The sequence below is a fragment of the Phyllobates terribilis genome, unplaced genomic scaffold (assembly GCF_046119375.1).
Source record: "Phyllobates terribilis strain yellow unplaced genomic scaffold, ASM4611937v1 Scaffold_651__1_contigs__length_880973, whole genome shotgun sequence".
NCBI lineage: Eukaryota > Metazoa > Chordata > Amphibia > Anura > Dendrobatidae > Phyllobates > Phyllobates terribilis.
This window is the reverse complement of record NW_027363411.1, coordinates 805,995-825,068: the sequence shown is the minus strand read 5'-3', so window position 1 is coordinate 825,068 and position 19,074 is coordinate 805,995.

Below are 19,074 nucleotides of genomic sequence, written 5' to 3'. Positions count from 1 at the left end.
CGTGTGTACGATGTGTGCGGAGCAGAGCCACCCATGTACGAGGTGTACAGAGCAGAGCAGCATGTGTACGAGTGTGCAGAGCTGGAGCGGAGCCGCGTGTGTACGAGATGTACGGAGCGAAGCAACGCGTGTACGAGGTGTACGGAGCGGAGCCACATGTGTACTAGGTGTACGGAGCAGAGCCGCGCATGTAGAAGGTGTGCGGAGCGGAGCCGCATGTGTACGAGGTGTACAGAGCAGAGCAGTGAGTGTACGAGTGTGCGGAGCAGATCCGCGCTTGTACTAGGTGTACGGCGCGGAGCCGCACATGTACTAGCTGTACGGAGCATAGCTGTGCATGTATGAGGTGTACGGAGCAGAGCCGCACGTGTACGAGTGTGCAGAGCGGAGCCGCGCGTGTACGAGGTGTACAGAGCAGAGCAGCGTGTGTACGAGTTTGCGGAGCGGATCCGCACGTGTACAAGGTGTACGGAGCGGAGCCGCGCATGTACAAACTGTACGGAGCGGAGCCACGCGTGTACGAGCCGTACAGATCGGAGCCACGCGTGTACGAGGTGTACGGATCAGAGCAGCGCGTGTACGAGTGTGCGGAGCGGAGCCGCACGTGTATGAGGTGTACGGAGTGGAGCCGCGAGTTTACGAGGTGTACGGAGCGGAGCCACGCATTTACGAGGTTTACAGAGCGGAGCCGCGTGTGTACGAGGTGTGCGGAGCCGCACATGTACGACATTTAAGGAGTGGAGCCGTGCATGTACGAGCTGTAGGGAGAGGAGCCGTGCGTGTACGAGGTGTGCAGAGCGGAGCCCAGCGTGTATGAGGTTGTGGAGCAGAAACACACGTGTACGAGGTGTGCGGAGCGGAGCCGCGCGTGGACGAGGTGTGCGGAGCGGAGCCGTGCGTGTGCGAGGTGTACGGAGCGGAGCCACGCGTGTATGAGGTGTACGGAGCGGAGCAGCAAGTGTACGAGCTGTACGGAGCGGAACCGTGCGTGTACGAGGTGTGCGGAGCGGAGCCGCACGTGTACGAGGTGTGTGGAGCAGAGACACGCGTGTACGAGGTGTGTGGAGCAGAGCCGCACGTGTACGAGGTGTGTGGAGCGGAGTCGAGCGTGTACGATGTGTGTGGAGCTGAGCCACGCGTGTATGAGGTGTGCCGAGCGGAGCCGCGCGTGTACGAGGTGTACGAAGCAGAGTCGGGCGTGTACGATATGTGCAGAGCGGAGCCACGCGTGTATGAAGTGTACGGAGAAGAGCCGCGCTAGTACCAGTGTGCGGAGCGGATCCGCGCGTGTACAAGGTTTACGGAGCAAAGCCACGCGTTTACGAGGTGTGCGGAGCGGAGCCGCACGTGAACGACGTGCAAGGAGCAGAGCCGCGCGTGTACGAGGTGTACGGAGCGGAGCCACGCTTGTACGAGGTGTACGGAGCGGAGCCGCGCGTGTTCGAGGTGTTCAAAGCGGAGCCACGCGTGTAGGAGGTGTATGGAGCAGAGTCTCGAGTGTACGAGTGTGCGGAGCGGAGCCGCGTGTGTACGAGGTGTACAAAGCGGAGCCACGCGTGTAGGAGGTGTATGGAGCAGAGTCTCCAGTGTACGAGTGTGCGGAGCGGAGCCGCGTGTGTACGAGATGTAAGGAGCAGAGCCGCGCATGTACGAGTGTGCGGAGCCGCGAGTGTACGAGGTGTACAGAGCAGAGTCACGCGTGTATGAGGGGTACGGAGCAGAGCTGCGCATGTACGAGGTGTACGGAGCTGAGCCGCGCATGTACGAGTGTGCGGAGCGGAGCCACGCGTGTACGAGTGTGCGGAGCGGAGCTGCGAGTGTACGAGGTGTACGGAGCAGAGACGCGCGTGTACGAGGTGTACGGAGCAGAAAAGCGCGTATACGAGTGTGCGGAGTGGAGCCGCGCGTGTACGAGTGTGCGGAGCCGCGGGTGTACGAAGTGTACAGAGCAGAGCCGCGCGTGTACGAGTGTGCGGAGCGGAGCCGCATGTGTACGAGATGTAAGGTGCAGAGCTGCGCGTGTATGAGTGTGCGGAGCGGAGCCGCGAGTGTACGAGGTGTTCGGAGCAGTCACGCATGTGTGAGGTGTACGGTGCAGAGCTGCGCGTGTACGAGGTGTACGGAGCAGAGCCGCATGTGTACGAGTGTGCGAAGCGGAGCCGCCCATGTACGAGTGTGCGGAGCGGAGCCGCGCGTGTACGAGGTGTACAGAGCAGAGCCGCACGTGTACGAGGTGTACAGAGCAGAGCAGCGAGTGTACGATGTGTAAGGAGCGGAGCCACACGTGTACGAGGTGTATGGAGCGGAGCCGCACGTGTATGAGGTGTGCAGAGCGGAGCCGCGCATGTACGAGGTGTGCAGAGCAGAGCCGCACGTGTACGCGGTGTACAGAGCAGAATAGCGAGTGTACGACGTGTAAGGAGCGGAGCCACGCGTGTACGAGGTGTATGGAGCGGAGCCGCACGTGTATGAGGTGTGCGGAGCAGAGTCGCGCATTTACAAGGTGTGCAGAGCAGAGCAGCACGTGTACGAGGTGTACGGAGCGGAACCGCACGTGTACGATGTGTGCGGAGCGGAGTGGAGCCGCACGTGTACAAGGTGTACGGAGAGATGCCGCCAAGTACGAGGTGTACGGAGCAAAGCTGCGCAAGTACGAGGTGTACGGAGCGTAGACGCGCGTGTACAAGGTGTGCGGAGCAGAGCAGCGCGTGTACGAGTGTTCAGAGTGGAGCGGAGCCGCGCATGTACGAGGTGTACGGAGCGGAGCCACGCTTATATGAGGAGTACGGACCGGAGCCACGCGTTTACGAAGTGTACGGAGCAGAGCCGCGCGTGTTCGAGGTGTACAGAGCGGAGCCGCGCGTGTACGAGTGTGCGGAGCGGAACCGCGTGTGTACGAGATGTAAGAGCAGAGCCGCGCGTGTACGAGTTTGCGGAGCAGAGTCACGCGTGTACAAAGCAGAGCTGCACGTGTACGAGGTGTACGAAGCAGAGCCGCGCGTGTACGAGTGTGTGGAGCGGAGCCGCCCGTGTACGAGGTGTATGGAGCGGAGCCGCACATGTACGAATTGTACGGAGCTGAGCCGCGCGTGTACAAGGCGTACGGAGCGGCGTCGCACGTGTACGATGTGTGCGGAGCAGAGCCGCCCGTGTACGAGATGTGCAGAGCGGAGCCGCGCATGTTCGAGGTGTACAGAGCAGAGCAGCACGTGTACGAGTGTGCCGAGCTGGAGAGGAGCCGCACGTGTACAAGGTGTACGGAGCGAGACCGCACAAGTACGAGGTGTGCGGAGCCGCCCGTGTTCGAGGTGTACAGAGCAGAGCGTGTACAAGTGTGCAGAGCTGGAGCGGAGCGTGGCGTGTACGAAATGTACAGAGTGAAGCCACATGTGTACGAGGTGTACGGAGCAGAGCCGCGGGTGTACGAGTGTGCGGAGCGGATCCGCTTGTGTACAAGGAGTACGAAGCGGATTCGCATGTGTACAAGGTGTACGGAGTGAAGCCACATGTGTACGAGGTGTACGGAGCAGAGCCGCGAATGTACGAGTGTGCGGAGCAGATCATCATGTGTACAAGGTGTACGGAGCGGCGTCGCGCGTGTACGATGTGTGCGGAGCAGAGCAGCGCTTGTACGATGTGTGCGGAGCTGGAGCGGAGCCGAGCGTGTACAAGATGTATGGAGCGAAGCCACACGTGTATGAGTTGTACAGAGCGGAGCCACAAGTGTACGAGGTGTACGGAGCAGAGCCGAGCGTGTACGAGGTGTTCGGAGCGGAGCCGCGCGTGTACGAGGTGTACAGAGCAGAGCAGCGCGTGTACGAGTGTGCGGAGCGGATCCGCACGTGTACAAGGTGTACGGAGCGGAGCCGCGCGTGGACGAGCTGTACGGAGAGGAGCCGCACGGAGCGGAGCCGAGCGTGTACGAGGTGTATGGAGCGGAGTCGCGCGTGTACGAGTGTGCGAAGCGGAGCCGCGTGTGTACGAGGTGTACAGAGTAGTTTACACGAGTTGTACGGAGCGGAGTCGCGCTTGAATGATGTGTGCGGAGCGGAGTCGCGCGTGTACGAGGTGTATGGAGCAGAGCCGCGCAATTACGAGTCTGCGGAGCGAAGCTGCGCGTGTACGAGGTGTGCGGAGCCACGCGTGTACGAGGTGTACAGAGCAGAGCAGTGCATGTACGAGGTGTACGGAGCGGAGCCGCATGTGTACTAGGTGTACAGAGTGGAGCCGCACATGTACGAGTTGTATGGAGCTGAGTCGCGCGTGTACGATGTGTGCGGAGCAGAGCCGCACGTGTACGATGTGTGCAGAGCAGAGCCACGCGTGTACGATGTGTGCAGAGCAGAGCCACGCGTGTACAAGATGTGCAGAGCGGAGCCGCGGGTGTACGAAGTGTACTGAGCAGAGCAGCGCGTGTACGAGTGTGCGGAGCCGCGCGTGTACGAGATGTATGGAGCGGAGCCACGCGTGTACAAGGTGTGCGGAGGAGAGCCGCATGTGTACGAGGTGTACAGAGCAGAGCAGCGCGTGTACGAGTGTGCAGAGCGGAGTTGCACGTGTACGAGGTGTAAGGAGGGGAACCGCGCGTGTACAAGTTGTGCGGAGCCACGCGCGTACGAAGTGTACGGAGCAGAGCCACGCGAGTACGAGTGTGCAGAGCCGCGTGTGTACGAGGTGTGAGGAGCGGAGCCGCGCGTGTACGACGTGTAAGGAGCGAAGCCGCGCGTGTACGACGTGTATGGAACGGAGCCATGCGTGTACGAGGTGTGCGGAGCGGATCCACGCGTGTACAAGGTGTACGGAGCGGAGCCGCACGTGTATGAGGTGTGCGGAGCGGAGCCACGCGTGGACGAGGTGTACGGAGGAGAGCCGCGTGTGTACGATGTGTGCGGAGCGGAGCCACGCGTGTACGAGGTGTACGGAGCAGAGCGGATCCACGCGTGTACAAGGTGTACGGAGCGGAGCCGCACGTGTACGAGGTGTGCGGAGCAGAGCCGCGCGTATACGAGGTGTGCAGAGCGTAGCTGTGCGTTACGAGGCTTGTGGAGCGGAAACACGCATGTACGAGTTGTACGGAGCGGAGCTGCGCGTGTACAAGGTGTACGGAGCGGAGCCGCGCGTGGACGAGCTGTACGGAGAGGAGCCGCGCGTGTACGAGCTGTATGGAGCGGAGCCGAGCGTGTACGAGGTGTATGGAGCGGAGTCGCGCGTGTACGAGTGTGCGAAGCGGAGCCGCGTGTGTACGAGGTGTACAGAGTAGTTTGCACGAGTTGTACGGAGCGGAGTCGCGCTTGAATGATGTGTGCGGAGCGGAGTCGCGCGTGTACGAGGTGTATGGAGCAGAGCCGCGCAATTACGAGTCTGCGGAGCGAAGCTGCGCGTGTACGAGGTGTGCGGAGCCACGCGTGTACGAGGTGTACAGAGCAGAGCAGTGCATGTACGAGGTGTACGGAGCGGAGCCGCATGTGTACTAGGTGTACAGAGTGGAGCCGCACATGTACGAGTTGTATGGAGCTGAGTCGCGCGTGTACGATGTGTGCGGAGCAGAGCCGCACGTGTACGATGTGTGCAGAGCAGAGCCACGCGTGTACGATGTGTGCAGAGCAGAGCCACGCGTGTACAAGATGTGCAGAGCGGAGCCGCGGGTGTACGAAGTGTACTGAGCAGAGCAGCGCGTGTACGAGTGTGCGGAGCCGCGCGTGTACGAGATGTATGGAGCGGAGCCACGCGTGTACAAGGTGTGCGGAGGAGAGCCGCATGTGTACGAGGTGTACAGAGCAGAGCAGCGCGTGTACGAGTGTGCAGAGCGGAGTTGCACGTGTACGAGGTGTAAGGAGGGGAACCGCGCGTGTACAAGTTGTGCGGAGCCACGCGCGTACGAAGTGTACGGAGCAGAGCCACGCGAGTACGAGTGTGCAGAGCCGCGTGTGTACGAGGTGTGAGGAGCGGAGCCGCGCGTGTACGACGTGTAAGGAGCGAAGCCGCGCGTGTACGACGTGTATGGAACGGAGCCATGCGTGTACGAGGTGTGCGGAGCGGATCCACGCGTGTACAAGGTGTACGGAGCGGAGCCGCGCGTGTATGAGGTGTGCGGAGCGGAGCCACGCGTGGACGAGGTGTACGGAGCAGAGCCGCGTGTGTACGATGTGTGCGGAGCGGAGCCACGCGTGTACGAGGTGTACGGAGCAGAGCGGATCCACGCGTGTACAAGGTGTACGGAGCGGAGCCGCACGTGTACGAGGTGTGCGGAGCAGAGCCGCGCGTATACGAGGTGTGCAGAGCGTAGCTGTGCGTTACGAGGCTTGTGGAGCGGAAACACGCATGTACGAGTTGTACGGAGCGGAGCTGCGCGTGTACGAGGTGTGCGGAGCGGAGCCGTGCGTGTACAAAGTGTACGGAGCGGAGCCGTGCGTGTACAAAGTGTACGGAGCGGAGCCGCGCGTGTACGAGCAGTACCAGAGCGGAGCCGCGCGTGTACGAGCTGTATGGAGTGGAGCCGCGCGTGTACAAGCTGTACGGAGCAGAGCCGTGCATGTACGAGGTATGCAGAGCGGAGCTGCGCGTGTACAAAGTGTATGCAGAGCGGAGCTGCGCGTGTACAAAGTGTATGGAGCGGAACCATACGTGTACGAGGTGTGCGGAGCAGAGCTGCGCGTGTACGAGCTGTGCGGAGCAGAGCCGCACGTGTACGAGTGTGCGGAGTGGAGCAGCTCATGTACGGAGCGGAGCCGCGCGTGTACGAGGTGTATGGAGCAGAGACACGCGTGTATGAGGTGTGCGGAGCAGAGCGGATCCATGCGTGTACAAGGTGTACGGAGCGGAGCCGCGCGTGTACGAGCTGTACGGAACGGAGCCGCGCGTGTACGAGTTGTACGGAACGGAGCCTGCGTGTACGAGCTGTACGGAGCGGAGCCGTGCGTGTACGAGGTGTGCAGAGCAGAGCTGCGCGTGTACAAAGTGTATGGAGCGGAGACGTGCGCGTACGAGCTGTACGGAGTGGAGGAGTGCGTGTACGAGGTGTGCAGAGCGGAGCTGCGCGTGTACAAAGTGTATGGAGCGGAGCAGTGCGTGTACGAGGTGTGCAGAGCGGAGCCGCGTGTGTACGAGGTGTGTGGAGCGGAGCCGCACGTGTACGAGGTGTCTCTGCATACAGCTGAATTTTACCACCACAAAAGGACTAGGTGGACTCTGGCTAGCAACAGAAAAAAAATTATATTTTTTTTTTACTGTGCATACAAATCAATTTCACCCCCAAAAACTGATAAGGTGGGCTACTATAGCTTGCGCTATCACACTGGCAAATTATAAAAATATATTTTTGTGTTCTGCACTCAGCTCTGTATAACAGCTGAATTTCAATCCCACAAAATGAAAAGGTGTGCTAGTCTTTATTAAAGCCATAAAAATTAAATAAAAAGTTGAATAAAATGTAACACTAAAGCCAAGTTCACACAACATGAAGACTGCATTTTTTTATGCAGGTGTCCGCACCATACAACAAAATAACAATCTTATTATTGTGTGTTTGCTGAGTTTCTTTTGAGTTTTCCCCCTTAAAATGTGTTTTGGTGAAGCTGTGAATCTACATTTTTAATACTACAGAAAAACTTAGATTTTTGAGCTTAAAAATGTTTTTTTTTTTACAGGCTCCACAGAGGCTTATATATAAAAAATAAAAAAAAGCATGAAATCCGCACAGTTCAGCAGCGTCTTTAGACTCACTGCAGGCGTAGATTTCATTAAATCACATCCACTGCACTTGCACATTTAGGCCGTGTTCAGATGTAGCATAAGTGCTGTGTTTTTTCAGCTGCTTTTTTGGAACAGTCATTTTGCAGCATTTAAATGGCCAAGAAAAGTGAATGTGATTTCATGAAAACGGCTCTGTGGTCTAAAGACGCTGCTGATCTGTACGGTTATGGTTTATTTTACGTCTAGAGGCTTCTATGTGGAAAAAGAGAGAAAACGCAGGTAAAAAGACTGCAGGTACCTTAAGTGCAGAATCAAAGCTATTCTGTATTATAACAAAAAATGAACAATGCAGCTTCACATCTGCACCAAAAAACATCAAATAAGGGGGAAAAGGCATAAAAAAATGCAGCAAGTACGCAATAATCAGAGAAGATTGTTATTGTGTAGTTTGGTGTGGACATCTGCAGAAAACAAAAAAAAAATACAGTATTTATTCAACATGTGAACACGGCCTTGCAGACACAAAAAAGCCAATGTCAAATAGTGAAGCTACATAAAGATGAGAAAGTGGAATGGACAGAAAATAAATCCATAGATCCCAAGTGAAAGAAGCACGACGCACAGATGACATCATGCCAGCCTCCTCAAAAGTCACGCCAGATGAGGTAAGGTTAGTAGTGACGCATGAGCGTGTTCTCTTAACCGTCTCACAGAGCACACTCAGGTGCTGCCTGAGTATTTTCGGCATCTATGCTCGAGCCGCCGCGGCTGCATGTGTCGCGGCTGTTAGACAGCTGTGACACATGCAGGGATTGCATGTTTGTTAGGCAATCCCTGCATGTGTCACAGCTGTCTAACAGCCCCAGCGGCCCGAGCATAGATACCGAGCACGCCGAAAATACTCGGGCAGCAACCGAGCGTGCACGGTGAAAGGGTAAACTGAGCACGCTCGTGCAACACTATAGGTAAGAGATTCGTGGCCTCCTGTCCAGCGTCCCAAGAATTGATCCTCTCAGCTCTAGTTCCAACTGTCCCGGATACGGTGAACAGCCCCATATAAATAAACTAGCTACTGTGAGCGAAATACGCTCTCTTCTACGCCTTCCGAACTCCAAATTAATAAGATTTGTTTTACGAGCGCTCGGGAAATCAATACAGCACAGCCTTGTATGGTGTACTAGAAAAGACTTCTGCTTTATTAGCACATGTGGCACTTTAAATAGGGTCAGAGACAAAGGAATAGTTCCCTCTGACCTATGAACCAATAGTAACCTTAAGGGAGTGAATAGTAATGTGAAACCTCACTGCCCATCAGTGTTACCTGATGACCATTACATAAGAGTGAAAACAAAATGGATACCACAGACAAACAAGATGGATTCTTTTCTCTCACACTACTGAATCCGTTCTACACCCGGGTGGCGAGCATCTTTATTGGTATATGGTCTCCCATGCTGGTATGTGCTGCCCCCCTCCTGGTATTTGTGCTGCCCCCATCATCCTATACTGGGATGCATGGCACCTCTCACCCCCCAATCCTGGTATGCGTGGCCCCCCTCATCCCCCAATGCTGGTATGTGTGGCCCCCTCATCCCCCAATCCTGGTATGCATGGTACCCCTCATCCCCCAATCCTGGTATGCGTGGCCCCCCTCATTGCCCAATGTTGGTATGCGTGGCACCCCTCATCCCCAATCCTGGTATGCATGGCACCCCTCATCCCCCAATCCTGGTATGCATGGCACCCCTCATCCCCCAATCCTGGTATGTATGGCATCCCTCATCCTATAATCCTGGTATGCATAGGGCCCCTCATCCCCCAATCCTGGTATGGATGGGGCCCCTCACCCCCCAATCCTGGTATGTATGGGCCCCTTACCCCCCAATCCTGGTATGTATGGCATCCCTCATCCCCCAATCTTGGTATGCATGGCGTCCCTCATCCCCCAATCCTGGTATGCATGGCGTCCCTCATCCCCCAATCCTGGTATGCATGGCGTCCCTCATCCCCCAATCCTGGTATGCATGGCGTCCCTCACCCCCCCCAATCCTGGTATGCATGGCATCCCTCACCCCCCAATCCTGGTATGTGTGGCCCCCTCATCTCTTTCACGCTGCACACACATACAAAAAAATAAACACTTATACTCACCTTTCTTCCCTGTGCTCCAGCGCTGCTGTGTCCTGCTCTGCCGGGGGAGGAGTGCGGCGCCGGAGTACGTGCGTGCCCATACCGCGCTGTCCGGCGCCACTTTGCTGAAGAGACACTGCAAATGTGTCTTCAGTAAAATGGCGCTGGATAGCGCTATGCGCATGCGCCGATCCGACGCCTCACTCCTGCCCCGGTCTCCGGCGAAGAGAGAGGCGCCGCGACAACGCTCCTCCCGGTCAGGTAAGTATATAAGTATGCATTTAGTGTCTAGGCATACCGCGATCTCCGGCGCCATACACTGCTCTTACCTGTAACGGCTCCATGCGTTCCTCTGTCTAGAGCCAGACTGCGCGTCGCACATGCGCAGTCTATCGAGGCTTCAGACAGAGGGACGCTTAGCTGATTATATTATAGATATAATTATAACACTGTTTATCAATGTACTATATTTTGTTGCTGTGGTGCTCTTTCAGTCATATTTTGATTTATTTTTTTATCTGCAGCATGTGGTCTGAAGAGCGGCAGGCACAATCTAGTACCGTCCTCCCGTGTGGTCTGAGGCACGGCAGGCACTATCTAGTACCGTCCTCCCGTGTGGTCTGAGGCACGGCAGGCACTATCTAGTACCGTCCTCCCGTGCGGTCTGAAGAGCGGCAGGCACTATCTAGTACCGTCCTACCGTGTGGTCTGAAGAGCGGCAGGCACAATCTAGTACCGTCCTCCCGTGTGGTCTGAGGCACGGCAGGCACAATCTAGTACCGTCCTCCCGTGTGGTCTGAGGCACGGCAGGCACAATCTAGTACCATCCTCCCGTGTGGTCTGAGGCACGGCAGGCACAATCTAGTACCGTCCTCTCTTGTGGTCTGAGGCACGGCAGGCACTATCTAGTACCGTCCTCCCGTGTGGTCTGAGGCACGGCAGGCACTATCTAGTACCGTCCTCCCGTGCGGTCTGAAGAGCGGCAGGCACTATCTAGTACCGTCCTCCCATGTGCTCTGAGGCACGGCAGGCACAATCTAGTACCGTCCTCTCGTGTGGTCTGAGGCACGGCAGGCACTATCTAGTACAGTGCTCCCGTGTGGTCTGAAGCACGGCAGGCACTATCTAGTACAGTCCTCCCGTGTGGTCTGAGGCACGGCAGGCACTATCTAGTACCGTCCTCTCGTGTGGTCTGAGGCACGGCAGGCACTATCTAGTACAGTCCTCCCGTGTGGTCTGAAGCACGGCAGGCACAATCTAGTACCGTCCTCTCGTGTGGTCTGAGGCACGGCAGGCACTATCTAATACAGTCCTCCCGTGTGGTCTGAGGCACGGCAGGCACAATCTAGTACCGTCCTCTCGTGTGGTCTGAGGCACTATCTAGTACCGTCCTCCCGTGCGGTCTGAGGCACGTCAGGCACAATCTAGTACCGTCCGACTTCTTTACAGCACTCTAGGGCATACAGGTGGTGGTCGTACTTTATATGGGGAAAAACAGGTGACAGGTTCCCTTAAGGCTGTGTGCCCACGATGCATTTTTTAAGCAAAAACGCTGCAGAAACGCTTAAAAAACGCATGGTAGAAGGCCTGCCATGTTCCCCAATGATAATCCGCATGTGCTGTGCACATGCTGCGGAAATTTCCTCTGCGGATCATCATTGCGGAAAAAAACACAGCACTACCAATTATTTTGCGGAAGTGCTGCATTTTCGCCGCCATTGACTTGCATTAGATCGCATGGATTACGCATCACTGTATATGTAGATGCGCATTCCATGCGTTCTAGTGTGCGGATGGTACCCAGGTATAGAGGAAAGGAGACCGTCCTCCGGACCTGGGTACCATAGAAAACTGTAAAGAAAAAAAAAAGAATAAAATAAAAAATAAATATATACTTACCTTCTGGCGGCCCCCCGCTGCACTCCTCCTCTCATGCCGGAAGTTCGCGATGTACTGAAGGACCTGCGCTGACATTATAGTCATGTGACAGGTCACGCGACGCTGACGTCATCAGGTCCTTCAGTGTATCGCTGCTGGCAAGGGAGAACGGAGGGAAAGCAGGACACCGGGGGCCATCAGAGGGTAAGTATATATTTATTTTTTTAACATTCTTTCGGTCACACTATATAAATCCATGCCGGTTGCATGGATTTATTTAGTGTGACCAAGTTGTCAAACACTTTCCAAGTGATGCTAAAATCGCTTGGAAAGCGCTTGACAACCCGCATGCGGAAATGCAAGTGAAGAACGCTTCACTTCCGCTTGTCCCTGGCAGCAAAACGCATGTACAATCCGCATGCATAATCCGCATGTACAATCCGCATGCACAATCCGCATTGTGATGCAGCAGGCATCCCTTTAATGGTTCAGTGTGTGTTTTGACGGACCACGTACCTCCCTCAGCTGACTGGTCACATGACTGTGACATCACACAGGTCCTTTTGCACAACAGAAGGTCTGGACATGTGACTGTGAGATAAGCACAGGTCCTGTGGCTGTTTCTATAGGATATAAAAACCCTGGTAATTTGAGACAGAAGTATGCAGGGGTGCAAGGGGTGTGATAGGCGTGAGGCCTGAGGCCTGTTACCCGTGTGTGTGGCACCGTGTGAGGCCTGATGAAGCTTGGTGGACTCCTGGAGGGAGAAGCCTGGATCCTTGTGTGTGTAAGTGATGCCAGTAAGCCTTGGAGAGCCAGAGGTTTTGGAGGATAAGCGTCCTGGAGGGCAGAGCCTGGATCTGTGTGTGTGAGAGATGCCAGTGGCCTTGGACGGGATAAGGGCTGGAGACCACGTGTGGTAAGCTCTAGAGCCACAGAGGTGGCGGAACCAAATGGACTGAAGCAGCTAAAACCTGACAAAGGTAATACACTTTGTTATATGGACATTGCTATAGTATTACCTTGCTGAAGGCTGTATCTGAAGCCAAGTGGGCCTGTCTGCCACTTGAGCTTGTGGACATTATATGTGTGAACTGCGGTTTATGAAGTATAATAAACTGCTGAAGTGTGAAAACCAGAAAGACATTGCTGGTGTGCATTAATTGACGCGCTGCAGCGAGTATTCCCCAGGATGATGACTAGCGCTGCCTTACAGCATGCACGATCCGCATGCACGATCCGCATGCACGATCCGCATGCACAATCCGCATGCACAATCCGCATGCACAATCCGCATGCGTTTTTTTCTGCCAGGGAGTTGCAGAAACTCACAGGATAAAATCCTGAGCATTTCTGCATCGTGGGCACACAGCCTAAAGCAGGTTTTCATCTATGCAGCTTGTACAAGTGAACTTCATTGTTTCAAAGGTGGGTTACCTGTCTAAGCCATGTTATTATAGTACCTTTTATATGGTTTACACAGGTGCATCATGGGCTTTCCCTGCCCTATGAGTAAAATGAAAGGCTAAAATACAATGTGGAAGCTTAATCAGAGAAATGTTTTATTTACATTCAGAACAGGTTTAAAAGAAACAAAATAACCATTACCACAGAAATCTCAAACGTTTAATTGTAGAAATAACATTTTACCATTATGTATAGAAATAATTCTAATTTAATAAAAGTGCATTTATGGGAGGATTGTGGGTAAGGTCTTTGGCTTTGCCCCGACCCCTCGGACTGCCTCCGGTGTCTGATGTCTCAGCGTCCTGGAACTGAGATCATGATGCTGCTTTGGATAGCAAATCAATAGCCTTGAAAAACCCAGGAATAAGGGAAGGGGGTCTTTAGGGAAATTGGTCTCGAAAACAAGGCAGCGTGGAAAAATCTATTTTGTGGCTGTAGTCGACAACATCTCAGACCCAAGCGTTGTTGACTACCGAGAGCCTCTCATCCCGGAACCAAAGGAGACGGCCGCCCACCCTGAGAAACATCCCAGGTGGGAATCTTCTAGATCCGGGTCTGGCAGACCAGCGCTGGTGGGTTCGTTGATGCCAGGAGGGGGCTAGCCTAAAGGAAGGTCTCTTCTTTTCCTGGTGGGCCGGAGTGTTGTCCTTTTGGTTGCTTTTCTACACTGAAAATTTCCGAAAGGACCATAACTGGACTGTGCGTCTCTTGGGAGGAGGGCATTTGGCCCTCTGTTGCAGAAACAAAATACTCTTACCCCCCATGGCATTAGAGATCATCTTATCTAGCTCTTCGAAAAGGCAGCAGCCCTGGAAGGTGAGGCTGGTGGACTTTTTGGAAGCTGAATACAAGTTCCATGATTTCAGCTATGAGGCCATGGGGATGGTGATGTTGCCGGCTGCCAGGGCTGAATAGGGGGCTGCAGGGGGCGGGCACACGCTCCTTATGGGGTCTCTGGGGGGATATAATGTTTGCAGGGGGCCATCTGCTGGGACGCCCCCCCCCCACAAGCGCGCCCCCCCCACACACACACAAGCGTGCATCATCCGCCCCCCCCACAAGCGTGCATCATCCGCCCCCCCCCACAAGCGTGCATCATCCGCCCCCCCCCACAAGCGTGCATCATCCGCCCCCCCCCACAAGCGTGCATCATCCGCCCCCCCCCACAAGCGTGCATCATCCGCCCCCCCCCACAAGCGTGCATCATCCGCCCCCCCCCACAAGCGTGCATCATCCGCCCCCCCCCACAAGCGTGCATCATCCGCCCCCCCCCACAAGCGTGCATCATCCGCCCCCCCCCACAAGCGTGCATCATCCGCCCCCCCCCACAAGCGTGCATCATCCGCCCCCCCCCACAAGCGTGCATCATCCGCCCCCCCCCCCACAAGCGTGCATCATCCGCCCCCCCCACAAGCGTGCATCATCCGCCCCCCCCAAGCGTGCATCATCCGCCCCCCACAAGCGTGCATCATCTGCCCCCCCCACAAGCGTGCATCATCTGCCCCCCCCACAAGCGTGCATCATCTGCCCCCCCCACAAGCGTGCATCATCTGCCCCCCCCACAAGCGTGCATCATCTGCCCCCCCCACAAGCGTGCATCATCTGCCCCCCCCACAAGCGTGCATCATCTGCCCCCCCCACAAGCGTGCATCATCTGCCCCCCCCACAAGCGTGCATCATCTGCCCCCCCCACAAGCGTGCATCATCTGCCCCCCCCACAAGCGTGCATCATCAAGCCCGCAGCATCCCCCCCAGAATACCTCCAGAGCCCGCAGCATGCACCCAGAGCCCCCACAAGCCTGCAGCATCCCTCCAGAGCAACCACCAGCCCGCAGCATGCCACCACCAGAGCCATAGACATGCCACCACAGCCCGCAGCATGCACCCAGAGCCCCCACAAGCCTGCAGCATCCCTCCAGAGCAACCACCAGCCCGCAGCATGCCCCCACCAGAGCCATAGACATGCCACCATAGCCCGAAGCATCCCCACAGAGCCCCCACATGCGTGCATCATCAGCCCCCCCCCCCCAGCGTCCCCACAAACCCGCAGCATTCCTCCAGAGCCACCACCAGCCCGCAGCATGCCCACACAGCCCCCACCAGAGCAATAGACATGCCACCACAGCCCGCAGCATGCCCCCACCATGCCCTCAGCATCCCCACCAGCCCGCAGCATCCCCCCAGAGCCACCACGAGCCCGCAGCATCCCTCCAGAGCCCCCACCAGCCCGCAGCATGCCTAGACAGCCCCCACTAGAGTAATAGACATGCCACCACAGCCCGCAGCATCCCCCCAGCATCCCCACCAGCCCGCAGCATCCCCCCAGAGCCACCACCAGCCCGCAGCATCCCCCCAGAGCCACCACGAGCCAGCAGCATCCCTCCAGAGCCCCCACCAGCCCGCAGCATGCCCCCACAAGCCCGCAGCATTCCTCCAGAGCCACCACCAGCCCGTAGCATGCCCACGGAGCTCCCAGAGCCCCCACACGTGTGCATCATCCGCCCCCCCCAAGTGTGCATCATCCGCCCCCCCCAAGTGTGCATCATCCGCCCCCCCCAAGTGTGCATCATCCGCCCCCCCCAAGTGTGCATCATCCGCCCCCCCCAAGTGTGCATCATCCGCCCCCCCCAAGTGTGCATCATCCGCCCCCCCCAAGTGTGCATCATCCGCCCCCCCCAAGTGTGCATCATCCGCCCCCCCCAAGTGTGCATCATCCGCCCCCCCCAAGTGTGCATCATCCGCCCCCCCCAAGCGTGCATCATCCGCCCCCCCCCAAGCGTGCATCATCCGCCCCCCCCAAGCGTGCATCATCCGCCCCCCCCCCAAGCGTGCATCATCCGCCCCCCCCCAAGCGTGCATCATCCGCCCCCCCCCCCAAGCGTGCATCATCCGCCCCCCCCCAAGCGTGCATCATCCGCCCCCCCCCCAAGCGTGCATCATCCGCCCCCCCCCCCAAGCGTGCATCATCCGCCCCCCCCCCAAGCGTGCATCATCCGCCCACCCCCCCCACAAGCGTGCATCATCCGCCGCCCCCCCCCACAAGCGTGCATCATCCGCCCCCCCCACAAGCGTTCATCACCAAGCCCGCAGCATCCCCCCCCAGAATACCTCCAGAGCCCGCAGCATGCCCTCAGCATCCCCACAGAGCCCGCAGCATGCACCCAGGGCCCCCACAAGCCTGCAGCTTCCCTCCAGAGCAACCACCAGCCCGCAGCATGCCCCCACCAGAGCCATAGACATGCCACCACAGCCCGCAGCATCCCCCCCAGAGCCCCCACACGCGTGCATCATCCGACCCCCCCCCCCCCCCGAGCCCCCACACGGGTGCATCACCCCCCCCCCCCGCAGATTACCTCCAGAGCCCGCAACATGCTCCCACAGAACCCGCACCAGCCCCATAGAGCACCCACGAGCCCGCAGCATGCCCCCAGAGCCACAAGCCCACAGCATGCCCCCACCATCCCCCACAGACCCGCAGCATCCCCCCAGAGCCACCACGAGCCCGCAGCATCCCTCCAGAGCCCCCACCAGCCAGCAGCATGCCCCCAGCATCCCTCCAGAGCCCCCACAAGCCCGCAGCATCCCTCCAGAGCCACCACCAGCCCGCAGCATGCCCACAGAGCCCCCACCAGAGCCATAGACATGCCACCACAGCCCGTAGCATCCCCACAGAGCTCCCAGAGCCCCCACACGCGTGCATCATCAGCCCCCACCAGCCCACAGCATGCCCCCACCATCCCCCACAGACCCGCAGCATCCCCCCCAGAGGCACCACCAGCCCGCAGCATCCCTCCAGAGCCCCCACCAGCCAGCATGCCCCCACAAGCCCGCAGCATCCCTCCAGAGCCACCACCAGCCCGCAGCATGCCCACACAGCCCCCACCAGAGCAATAGACATGCCACCACAGCCCGCAGCATCCCCACCAGCCCGCTGCATCCCTCCAGAGCCACCATGAGCCCGCAGCATCCCTCCAGAGCCACCATGAGCCCGCAGCATCCCTCCAGAGCCACCATGAGCCCGCAGCATCCCTCCAGAGCCCCCACCAGCCAGCAGCATGCCCCCAGCATCCCCACAGAGCCCCCACAAGCCCGCAGCATCCCTCCAGAGCCACCACCAGCTCGTAGCATGCCCACAGAGCCCCCACCAGAGCCATAGACATGCCACCACAGCCGGCAGCATCCCCACAGAGCTCCCAGAGCCCCCACACGCGTGCATCTGCATAATCATCAATCATCATCATCCCAGACCACCCAAAGCCCGCAGCACCCCCCCAGAGCCCAGCACTGACCTCCTCCTGAAGCTTCACCGTATCACTTTCTGCATGAATCTATGGCGTCTGGTGCTAAACTAGAACACGCCCATAATGCAGTCAGGACACGCCCACGGAAACGACGTCATACCTGGAAGGAGCCCATACATTCTAGCGTTTACCAGGGAGGAGGCTGCAGAGCGAGTGGTTGGTGGTGAGGCTGCTGAGTATTGGGGAGACATGGCGGATGACTGCGCACCCCACACTGAGCTCCCGGGGGGGCAGCCTCAGTCCTGGGGGGACACCCTGGCTTCCTGTGGATGTGGTTAGTCCCCTGCACTATAGAGAGCGGCTCATAGACTGCTGTAGAGCAGCAATGGTCGGTGACGGGTCAGAGCCGGTGATTACAGGGAGCCGCAGCCTCTCACCTGTCAGCAGTTGGACTATAAACCAGGTTTCCAGTCACTGACAGTATGGCTGGAGCTGCGCCCATTATGCACTGTTAGAACTTGGCGATGTCTGCCATGTTTGGAGGTTCCTGGATTCTGTATTTTTATGCACAGGGTTTGTCCATGAGAAAAAGGAACACAGAGCGCCAGTCCTGGCCACAGGTTGTGTCTGGTACTACAGCTCCGGTCTAGTGACGTGACAGGTGCTGAGCTGTAATGCCACACACAGCCTGTGCCCAGGGGTGGCGCTGTAATACAACAGCTCTGACTTTCTACTCTGGGACAACTTCTGTAAGGCTGAATTCACACATCTGTGCTCCACGGAGCGAGCTCAGATCTGACAACCGCTGGGTCACCAGTGCTGATCTGTGATTACCTCCTAGGAATAGATGAGGCACTGATCAGGTCCGGAGAGCCGGGCCGGGTCCTCGGATCCCACCACGGATGTGTGAATTCCTCCTTAAGTTAATATCTTAGTGTTAGAGTTCTCCTTTAGAATTTCTGTTCACATGAGAGTAATTTATTATAGTTTGTGTAACTTTTGAAAAACGTATCGATTACTAATCCTGAGTTACAGCCAGTGATAGTCTAGAGCTGCATTCAGAGATCTGCAGGCTTCTGAGCTGAAATCTCCCAGCAGTCCTTGCTGCGATCACTATTGTTAGCGTTGCAATGTTAAGGCAGGTGCAGATAGCAGTGTTTTCGGTCGGAGTGCGATCTGACAAAACATTGAATCGCACTGTGACTAGTGTTTGTCCAAGAAGAAAAATCGGACATGTGCACGGCCCCATAGACTGTCTGTCCGAGGACAAAAATCACTATGCTTGAGTTTCATCTAATATTCGGATCATGCTCGGCCATACAAGTTAATGAGTTCTTGGAAAAGATCACACTGCACTCAGATGACATCTGAGTGCAGTCCCATTTTTCACGGATTGACGTAACGAAGAAGATGGAGAATTTTTTTTGACCTATGTCTTGTATCTTGTTTTGTGTCACTTTATGTACAGTTCTGGCCAAAAGTCTTGTGACTGATAGAAATTTTGGTGTTCACTTCAGTGATTTTAGATCTTTTAGTCAGATGTTTCTGTGGTTACTGCAGTACAATTATCAGCATTTTATAAGTTTTATACTTTTATTGACAAATACATCAAGTTTATGGAAAGATTCAATATTCACAGTGTTGACCCTTATTTTTCAAGACTCGT